General features: G+C 31.5%; 1 protein-coding gene across 1 annotated transcript in view; it reads left to right on the forward strand.

Moving 5' to 3' along the window:
* Nucleotides 1-12,068, forward strand: part of LOC114331900 (orexin/Hypocretin receptor type 1-like) — a 1,700,655-nt gene that overhangs the window by 1,686,045 nt on the left and 2,542 nt on the right. The gene's annotated exons all lie outside the window — the stretch shown is intronic.

Below are 12,068 nucleotides of genomic sequence, written 5' to 3' on the forward strand. Positions count from 1 at the left end.
AACTAAGCAAAATGACATTATGTTATGTGATTTCCACATTGCATCTTTCATTTTAAAAATTATTTGCTCAGTCATTTGACAACAGATTTTAAAAAATTTAATATCGCTGGATAGGTAAATGACCCTTTTTTCAATCTACAAAAAAATATACTGGGTGTTGCACTAAAAAAAGTCAACAACGTATTTTTTTTCCAAAAATCCGCCATTTTTTATTTAAAAGCGACATAAAAAATGGTCATTTACCTAAAAACTTAAAAAAACGGTCATTTCCCTATCCAACGATATATTTTTTTTTAAATCGGTGGTCAAATGACTGAGCAATTAATTTTTAAAATGAGAGATGCAATGTGGAAATCACATATTATGTTATTTAGGTATGCGATATCCACGTGCACCTCTCATTTTAAAAATTAATTACTCAGTGATTTGACAACCGATTTTAAAAAACTTTATACCGCTGGATAGGTGAATGGCCTTTCTTTCAATTTACAAAAAAATATGCTGGGTGTTCCATTAAAAAAAAGTCAGCAACGTTTTTTTCAAAAATCCGTCATTTTTCTTTTCGCATTTGAAAGCGATATAAAAAAATCAGTCCATTCAGACAAAACTTTTACTAAAATAAAACATTTCGCCCAAAAACCGCATATTTCTATCTTGAGCCATTTAGAAGTTATAGGCAGTTAAATTGGGGGAAAATTTAAGTGGACACCCGGTATTATAGCCTTATTCCTTAACAATATTGCTGTAATAATATTGTTGCTAAACAGGTCAATTTTCATTGTATACCGGGTATACCAATCAAATTGTGTTTTTTTCAAAGTTCGCATAATCTTGTGGAATATTCTAGCATTTATAAAAAACTAAAATTAAAACCCAACAACTGTAGCCCAGGTTTTTTTAACATTCTGTTTTTTGATTCATTTGCTTATGTTAGATACTACAAATTTAGCTACTTTAACAACTAGCCATTTTTTCATCAATATAGGTTTTTTTAAAATAAGTATGACAAGCTTTAAGGGGTTATTCTGGATTAAAACATAATGACAGTTTGCTTTATAAAATGCATGTTCGCAAATGCCTTGTTTCCGAGATACGGGGTGTTGAAATTTTTCTTACAAACTTACGATTTATGTATTGCTCTAAAACCGGTTGAGATATGCAAATTAAATTTGGTGGTAAAACCCATTTCAGTTTACTATTTTAGAGCTATTGTGCATTTTTTGACATACAATTAAGAATTTTATATTCACCATTTGCGCGCATACAGGTAATGGTCTGAATTTTATAAACAATAAAATTAGTACGCCACTGAGATATTTTAAATTAATAATCATTATTGAATTCCTTGTTCAGTTTACAACAAAAAATCTTCCTTGCCTTTTTTTATATGAGGCGCCGTTTTTATGCAAAAAATAAAACATCTTAATAGTCCAGAAAGCCACTGCGCATCCGCTAGGAAAAATATTCTAATTCGGATTTTTTGCACAATCTTACTCAAAAAGGACCCCTTTTAACAAATTTGCATGTTGCCAGGACCAAAAGTTGGTCAAAAATTTTTTAAACGTTTTTTTTTTGTTTTTTTCCTAAAATTATTTTTTTTTGCATGGAACAATTTTTTTTTAGGTTTTTTGTCCATTCTTTTTTGATCATTCCAAACAGAAAAGGTCTTTAGTGACTTTTCTCTAAAGTTGATAGTTTTTGACATACAAACGATTAAAAATTGAAAAATTGCGAAATCGGCCATTTTTAACCCACAAAAACTATGTGAAAAACTGAAAATTTGAATGTTGCCAAGGTAGGTAGATATTCTTTAAACATCGATTGATAAAATCCCGAAGAGTTTTTTGCAATACAATATTCAAAACTCCTTGGTTTTTTAATTGCTAATCAAGCGTGCGCTACACTATTTTCCACCATTGCATGTGTATGCAGTATGGTGATAATGAAAGGAATAAATTCGATATTTCGTAAACCGGCGACTTTAAGGAAAAATCCCGAAACAGGTCGATTTTTATTTTTAAGTTATGATATTGTGACAGACATGGTATACTAGTGACGTCATCCATCTGGGCGTGATGACGTAATCGATGATTTTTTTAAATGAGAATAGGGTCGTGTGCCAGCTCATTTGAAAGATTCTTCAATTCTCTATTTAGTAATATAAACATTTACATAATTGTTTATACAGGGTGTCCAATAATTTAATTGTTTGTCAATTTGCCAAATGATTTAATTTAATAAAAAATTTTTGGACACCCTGTATAAATAATTATGTACATGTTTATACTACTGAATAGAGAATTGAAGAACCTTTCAAATGAGCTAGCACACGACCCGTATTCTCATTTAAAAAAATCATCGATTACGTCATCACGCCCAGATGGATGACGTCACTAGTATACCATGTCTGTCACAATATCATAACTTAAAAATAAAAATCGACCTGTTTCGGGATTTTTCCTTAAAGTCGCCGGTTTACGAAATAACGAATTTATTATTTTCATTTGCACCATACTGCATACACATGCAACGGTGGAAAATAGTGTCGCGCATGCTTGAATAGCAATTAAAAAACAAAGGAGTTTTGAATATTGTATTGCAAAAAACTCTTCGGGATTTCATCAATCGATGTTTAAAAAATATCTACCTACCTTGGCAACATTCAGATTTTAAGTTTTTCACATAGTTTTTGGGGGTTAAAAATGGCCGCTTTCGCAATTTTTCAATTTTTAATCGCTTATACGTCAAAAACTATCAACTTAAGAGAAAAGTCACTAAAGACCTTTTCTGTTTGGAAGGATCCAAAAAACCTAAAAAAATTTTGTTCCATGCAAAAAAAATAATTTTAGGAAAAAAACAAAAAAAAAAACGTTTAAAAAATTTTTGACCACCTTTTGGTCCTGGCAACATGCAAATTTGTTAAAAGGGGTCCTTTTTGAGTAAGATTGTGCAAAAAATCCGAATTAGAATATTTTTCCTAGCGGATGCGCAGTGGCTTTCTGGACTATAGTGCTTACAGAGTATTCGAGATAGTTTCCATACCTATGCATAGAAACTTATTTCAAATACTTTGTAAACGTTATGATGTTTTATTTCTTTGCATAAAAACGGCAGCTCATGTGGAAAAAAGGCAAAAAATATTTTTTGTTGTAAATTGAACGAGGAATTCAAAAATTATTTTTAATTTGAAATATCTTAGTGGCCTACTAATTTTTTCTATAAAAAATTCAGGCCATTAGCCCTACGGGTCATATTACTCGTATGCGCACCAATGGTGAATTTAAAATTCTTAGTTGTCTATAAAAAAATGCACAAATAACTACCTCTGAAAACCCACCAAATTTCATTCGTATTTTTAACAGGTTTTAGAGCAATACATAAATCATCAGTTTGTAAGAAAAATTTCAACACCCCGTATCTCGGACACGAAGCATTTGCGGACATATATTTATGAAGCAAATGGTCATTATTTTTTATGCACAATTATCCCTTAAAGTTTGTCATACTTATTTAAAAATACCCTGTATTGATGAAAAACATCGCTGGTTGTTAAAGGACCTAACATTTTTATTATCCAACATAAGCGAATGAATCAAAAAGATAATGTTAAGAAAACCTGAGGGTATTACAGTTAGGTTTTAATTTCAGTATTTTATAAATGCTAGAATATTCCACAGGATGTGGCGAACTTTGAGAAAAAAACACAGTTTGATTAGTACACCCGGTATACAATGAAAATTGACCTGTTTAGCAACAATATTGTTACGACATTAAAGGATAAGGCTATCATATATTAAAAAAATCACTTAAATCGGACCACAGGTTTAGGAAATTCGAGACATTAAAAATTACCTATTTTTAAGGTGTCCCGATTTGTTTGACCAGGAGTGTATTTATTAACAAGCAGCATATTCTTAATGGACGCAAAGAGTGCATATTAATTATAAAACGAACCGTAAAAATTCATTTAGAAGAACCAGAGATATTTTGTAGCTCGTGTTTGAAGGTCATATTTAATTTTTTGATATGGCTGATTTAAAGAAAGGCACTTACACCGTTCAGTATAATCGTTGGACAAGGTATTACTTAAAATTAGTAGAATCCGCAGAATCATTGTAAGTTTATTTTTTATGATTTTATATAAAAAAATGGTTGTTTGAGATAAACAAATTTAATATCTTTTTCTATGGATGCTAAACAATGTGCAATTTCTCTCACTACTTACATACATTCAAAACGAACAATTTCTCAGGCAGTGAGAAAAGTCGGCCATTGCAGTGAGAAATATTTTTTCTCACGAGTTCACCGCCAGTTTACATACATATGATCACCATTTCCATGGTAACATGCACAAAAAAACACAATTATTTTTGTCAAACGAAATGTGTTGACACTTGTCAAAACTTATCAAAAATTACCTTTTATAAGAATCTTCAACTGTGAATTATAATGTTAAATAAATAAAGTATATAAATATTAAAAATATTAAATACCTATGTGTATATATGTATTTTATTTCAATTTAGGCATATAATATACCTAAAAGCACCTAAATTATTTAATTTTGAAGTTTTAACTCTTGACAAAAACGCATCCATAGAAAAAGTACAGTGTACAACACGAGAGAAAATGACATATTTCTCTCTCGCTTGATTTGCGGCACTCGGCTCGTGCCTCGGCTCGTGTTAACAAACTTCTGCACTCGTGAGAAATACGTCTTTTTTCTCTCTTGTTGTACAATATACTATTTTCTATGGATGCTATACAATGTGCAACTTCTCTCACTACTTACATACATTCAAAACGAACAATTTCTCAGGGTGTGAGAAAAGTCGGCCATTGCAGTGAGAAATATTTTTTCTCACGGGTTCCCTACGTAGAATCGCGGTTTCCATGGTAATATGCACAATACAAACACAAATAATTTTGTCAAATATAATGTGTCAAATCAAAACTTACGAGGAATTACCTTTCAAAACTGTTCAAATATAACTGGTAACTATAATTAAAAAAAAAGTATATAAATATTAAGAATATTAAATACCTATATATGTGTATAATATGTATTTTATTTCAATTTTTGCATATAATCTACATAATAGCACCTAAATTATTTAATTTTGAAGATTGAACTCGTTTACAAAAACGCATCCATAGAAAAAGTTCAGTGTACAACACGTGAGAAAACCACATATTTCTCCCTCGCTTGATTTGCGGCACTCGCCTCGTACCTCGGCTCGTGCTAACAAACTTCTGCGCTCGTGAGAAATATGTCTTTTTTCTCTCTTGTTGTACAATATACTATTTTCTACAACCGTGTTAAAAATGCAATTTTAGCACTCCATACGAGCGTTAAAAATGCTACTTTAAGGCACTAGTGCTTTAAAATTTTTAAGGCACTGCAGTTCGTATTGACCGTATACGCAATTTTGATGTAATGTCTAAAAAATATAAAAATGGAATGTCAGTCAAGTTCAAGTAAAAGTTTTTGTAGATATTGTCCTGTAATTACGTTTGTAGAAAAAATATTGTATGATATGCGTGTTAAAATAGTATATTGTGCAACAAGTGCAGAAAGGTACTAATTTCTCACGAGTTTGAAAAGTTGCGGTACGAGCGCAAGCGAGTGCCGCAATTCAAACGAGTGAGAAATTACCTTTCTGCACGTGTTTCACACTATACTTTTTCTACAAGCACAGTTTTTCCTAAAAATAAAAATCACAATTTCCAAACGACGATTAATTATAATAGGTACCTATGTGATAAATTTTAAACTGTATTTAATTAATACCTACTAATCAATTTAAATTCCTTATACCTAAATAAATTGCAAAGAAATCAGTTAAAAAATTAATGCACTGCCTTAATTTGTTTAAATTTAAACAATTATTACACATTATTGACGTTATATTTATGCAGTCACAGATTTACACAAAACCTACTTCATTCGACGTCTCTTGCACAGGTTGCTAAATCCTTATTGGTTATTTGATAATTATAAAATGTTTAATAAGAATAAAATTGTAAAATAAAACAGTTGTAACATCCATAATTTAGTTTCTATGCTATAGTTAAATATAATAATTGTCTTATAGGTTATATATTTGTCTAAAGTTTAACCACGGATGTAAACAGAATATAACGTTACTCAGAATGAGGTAGTCAACTGTGCAGAAAAGAACTTTGCGGCACAGAAACGTCACTTTGCGGCACAGAAACGTCACTTTTCTGCACACTAATGTCAAATATCTTATAATGTGAGAAAATATCAAGTTTGCTAACATAAAACCATGCAGAAAAGTGCACTTTGAATAGTGGTTGTAGAAAAAGTACATTTTTAAGGCACTCATGTGAATTGCAGAACTCGCTTCGCTCATTTTGCAAACTTTCACATGCGTAGCTTAAACGTGTACTTTTAACACTTATATCATAAATAACTATTAAACTAATTGATGAACCATTGTAAGATGTCTAAAACATTTTTAACACTATAACACCCAACTTTACACGTAATATTAGAGGTTATGTTTATTTTTAAAATAGTCATTAGTTATTTATATAAAATTAAGAATTTTTAGATTTGTTACAGTTTTCTAAGCAACAAATTAGTTAAACAACATAGAGAAATGTCTATTTTAGGTTTTATATCATAGGCCTCGATCCCGCGTGCCAAAAAAAGTTGATTAATAGCAAGCTGAAAATTTGTTAAAAGCTTAACAGTGTCTATCCGGCCAAACTTTAATGTACGGGAACACTGGAACAGGGGAAGTTTTATTTGTGGAACTGTTTGAAAATTTGGGACGTCAGATTACGAAAACGTCACATGTATTTTGTCAGACAGAACATCCAATTTGATTTGTTACCCTTTCATTAAACTCTCCTGCAAAAATCAGACTGCAATTACTAACCAACCTGATTCCTGATTCCTGTCATTTGACATGTTCTTGTTCCGTGTTCCACTCATTAAAATGCCCAGTTGGTGATAGACACCAGTCTGATTGCTGAATGAGAGTTTAATGAAATGGTAACAAATCAATTGAAGCTATTAATGCAAGAAGGTGTTAACTTACATTTTTGTAAATTTGATCTTATCAAATGCAAATAGGTGTTAACATCCATTTCTATTAAGTAGTAAAGCCTTTTGTTAAAAGATGGCATTAATAGCCCTAAAAATGTATATAATAAAGGAGTTAATATCCCATTATCAAAGGACCTGAAGTGCATAAAGGTGATAACTCTCGACGTATCTGCAAGAAGGTGTCAACAAAGCAGTTAACACCTTTTTGCAGAATATGCAGAAGAAAATCTGCCTATTTTTGCGCGGTAAATCAAACATTAATTGTTTATCAGGTGTTATTACATGCCGTTGTGTTTGTTTTCGGTGCAATTATTTTGTTGTGAGAGATGAGAAATGAAAAAAAAAAGAACAACAAGGCTGCTGGAAAATCATAAATAAACTATAAAGGTCAGGTGCAGTCAGCTAAAAAGTCAAGTGTACGTAAGCTGTTGTGTAAAGAAAAATGTCGACTAAAATGTGATTCACGTTTTACGGATGAAGATAGAAGCTTACTATTTAACCACTACTATGTATTACAAAATGACGACAAAAATCTGTACTTGTTTAGTTTGATGAAACCTATTGGAGTAAAGAGGCCCACTTTACATGCTGTTCGCACAAATTCTTACGAATATTTTTTTAAATAGATGGAGAATCTTGGAAGGTTTGTAAAGACGCAGTTTTATCTATGCTTGATATTGGTCTAAAAAAATTTGATATAATTCGAAATCAAATAACAGCTGATAAATTAACTGCAAAAAAGGACGAAAGAGGTCGTCATCACAATCAGCCAAAAGCAATACCAGCAGAAACCAAAATGATTGTTCATGAACATATTAAGTCTTTCTCAGCAGAAATGTCCCACTATGCTCGTAATAAGAACCCTTCTCGGCTGTATTTATCACCCACCTTATCAATAAATAAGATGTTCGAGTTATACGAAGCGTACTGTGTCAGTGCTGTGTCAGGAGGTAAGTGGAGAATGTTGTGTCAGAAGCAATGTACAGGAAAATATTTGTTAAAGATTTTAACTTGGGATTTTTTACTCCCCGATCGGATACTCGTAAAGTCTGAGACTCTGGTAAAGCAACAGATGGACATTCTGAGAAATTTATGAAAGCCTTTGAAGAACAAAAAAAAAGATATGGAGTTGGGTAAAACTGATGTTATACCTATACATTACTTCTGACATGCAAAAAACTCTTTCATTACCTAAAATCTCTACTAGACTGCTTTTTATTTAAGGTAGGTATTGCTCTATAACTTACGAGTGTACGTTATTAACAAAAACCAGCCAAACGGCAAGGGGTATTTTCATCTTTGGACAGAAGACAAGGGAGGTCATGGACCTGAGGAAGTTGGAAGTTGCCTGCTAGCATTCTTAACCACTCTGAAACCACAGCAAAAACATCTTGTAGTCTAGAGTGACTCAGCAGGTGGTCAAAATAAAAACTGGTTTATTATATGTGTTTGGCATTACTTGATAATACAAGGTGTTTTTGATACAATAGAACATAAAAAAATCCCTGAAGTGGGCTATACATTTATGGATTCCGACCGGGATTTTGTTTGCTCTCGAAAAAGTAAGAAAGCATCAGAATATTTACACAGTGGATGAGTATGTAAACACCATGGTACAGTGCAGGAGAAAAACTCCTTTTCATATTATTAGAATGGAAGATAAGTTTGTGGATGTAAAATAATTACCTAATAAATTGAAACTAATAAATAAAAAAAAGCTGACAATAGTGAAAAAATATCATTTAAAGAGTGTAAAGTGGATAAAAATTACGGAATTTGGTAAAACAAAGTACAGATATTCTCTAAATGATGATGACAATTGGAAAGAAGTTTCCATTTTAAAAAGTAAAGGAACTGCAACGCGCCAGTCAACTTCAAGTACAGGTGAAATCTTATGGCCAGTGAATAAAAGTAGGCAATAGCATCTAAAAAATATGAAAATATTCAACAGCAAATGCCATACATTCCAGAAAACTTCCGGGCTTTTTACCATGGCCTCAGAAAAGAAGACGATAATTAAATCCTTTTTTTATTAACTCTAAGTTACACAAATTTTCTAGTTTTTTTTAACAATAAACTTTTTTGAACTCCTTTTTATGTGTTATTTAATTCTCAAATGTAAAAATATGTTTGTACAAAAAGGTGTTTACTTACATTTTTTTCGTAATTTTTATAAAAACTCTCTTAGTCTTATTGATTTATAGGACTATATGTATCCTCAAAAAATTGTGGTTTCATTTACTTCACACTGGTTTTTGTAAAATGCAAATTGAATTATTAGCAAAAAAGTTCTAGTCAATAAACTTTGAACTTAATTATCTCACATTATGTAATTTGCTGGTTAACACCTTCTTGCATTAATAGCTTCAATTAGAAGTTCTGTTCTACAAAATACATGGAACGTTTTCATAGTCTGACGTTCCAAATCTTTAACCTGTTCCACAATTATAAATTCCGTTCCCATACATCAAAGTTTGTCCGACTATACACCTTTAAGCTATTAATACATTTTCAGCTTGCTATTAATCAACTTTTTTTTGTTACGCGGTATCCAGGTCTATCAGTTTTGTCAAATAATTAACTCCACATCCATTAAAAATGGATCGTTTTTACTGGTAGAACATCCTTTTTAACGTTCTTAAACGGTGCCTTTTTGACATTGACTTAAATTGTTAATAATTTAAAAAGTTAACTGAACCCACTACAGAAAAAAATTTGTCAGATTCCTGGCTGGGCCAACGTCCCCAACATGGTACTTTTTTTACCTTACTCGTACTTATCTGTACTAATTCTTAGTTTAACACATGGAGTGCCGTGGTGGATATATCGAACCCACCATTTTCAAAAATGTAGGAACTTTTTTACCTTACTCGTACTTATCTGTACTAATTCTTAATTTAACACATGGAGTGCCATGGTGGATATAGCGTACCCACCGTTTAAAAAAAATCCCCAATGCCGTGGTGGACATGCGTTATACACAAGCTTAACCAGATTAAAGAAGTGTGGCCACTGGGGCTTGTTATTTATACATGCTGGCACTCCATGTAACACAAGATGAAATACATACCTCTTAATATTTTGTTCATATTTTTAGTTAAAATATTATTAAAGTTGTATTACGCCTGTATACATTAAATTAATGTCTTTATACATGTTAATTATTATAAGACCCCCTCTGTGGCTCAGTGGTAAGAGCGCCTACCTTTGGACCTAAAGGCCGTGAGTTCGAATCTCACCTGGCTAGAGAATTTTGCATTTATTAAAAATTATTAAATGAAAATAGTGTCTATCTTTGTGGGATCGGCGCCCACCGGAGGGACCGCAAACGTTCCGATACAATAATTAGTGTCTCTTTGAAAAGACAATGACGTCGACTTTGCTAAGTAACAAGACATTTACTCAACACATACACACTACACTTTACACTAGGTACCATGAAAAAATCCACTGTACCATGCCAATGGCCATTAGTTGTCGAGGCATTAAGCTAAATAAAAAATATAAAAAGGAAAGAATCCAATATTGGCTGTATATCATAATAAAAATTACTAAAGAAGAATAAAATCTTCCTTTGTAGTTGGTATATAATTTCTTTAATTTTTTTTTTTTCTAAAAAAGATACAAGTTGGACTTAAAGTGGGTACATCACTGGTACGAAATATTATATTCGTACGTTATTGTCACTCTCGATGTCGCCGAAATAACTTATTTTTTATACTGGTAAGGTCATTCGACCTACCAGAGTAGCTAGTTTCAACTACTTTGGATCTGGAACTTTAACCTGGTGATGGACTGATTAGTCCAAAAAACGTTTGTTTCTATCGTACCAGTGATGTACCCACTTTAAGTCGAACTTGGATCTCTTTAAAAAAAAATTTAAATAAATTATATACCATTTACAAAGGAAGATTTTTTACTTCTTTAGTAATCTAAATAAAGAAAAATAATGTGTGTACTTTGTACGCACGTAAGAAGTTATACTTCTATTATATGATTTCAACGAAATCAATATACTTTAAACAGTTTATTTATATTTAATTTAACTATTAAACTAATTTTAATACTTACTACTTTCCAAAAAATTTTATTAAAACAATACCAAAAATTAAAAAAATAAAAGAATAAAACACACACAATGAATGCCACAAAGAAATGATTTCTGAACAATAATTGTTGCCAAAAATTTTAACTAAATACGTATTTTCTGAAAAAATTATATAATAATATACTTACAATCATAAAATGTATAAAAAAAAAATAAAGAAAATAGTAACTTGCATTGGGGATCGAACCCGCTTTCCGTCGATCCCGCCGATCGAAAATCGAAGTGCTTTCCCATTGCGCCTACTTCGCGTGTCTGTCATGTGGGAATATACACCAACTGAACGTTTACACCATAAACTTTTTGACAGTAGTTTTTTATTACTTATATGAATTTAATCAAATCAGTTTGATTTTTGTGGAATTAAAGGAATATTTTGTGGAATAACAATATATTAGGTGAATATCGGTAGAAATTTTGATGGTAATCAAATTATGTATATCAAAGCATTACAATGTATCCATTGTTGATCTAAATCATATATTTCTAGAATGTTCTCTGAACTCTCAATCGTCTTCAATTCTGTATCAAGAACTATTTCATCACGAGTGTTCATTGCCGCTAAATATTACAGCTCTCCTTTCTTCCTCAGATAAATCGGTACTAGATTCCATTATTAATTTTATCAGAAATTCAAAAATAGCGGTATAATTTAGAAATAGACAACATGAAAACATTTAATATAATTAAGAATTTGCATGTTTTGTGGCAAATAGATTTTGTCTGATGCCAGGATCTCTCTCTCTCTCTCTCTCTCTCTCTCTCTCTCTCTCTCTCTCTCTCACACACACACACACACACAAAGCATTACGTACTATTTTGGTAGGTTCGTTTTAAATTTTCCAAATAGGTAGGTACCTATGTAATTTTTCATTAGGATTCTGA

The sequence above is a fragment of the Diabrotica virgifera genome, chromosome 8 (genome assembly GCF_917563875.1).
Source record: "Diabrotica virgifera virgifera chromosome 8, PGI_DIABVI_V3a".
Classification (NCBI taxonomy): Eukaryota; Metazoa; Arthropoda; class Insecta; order Coleoptera; family Chrysomelidae; genus Diabrotica; species Diabrotica virgifera.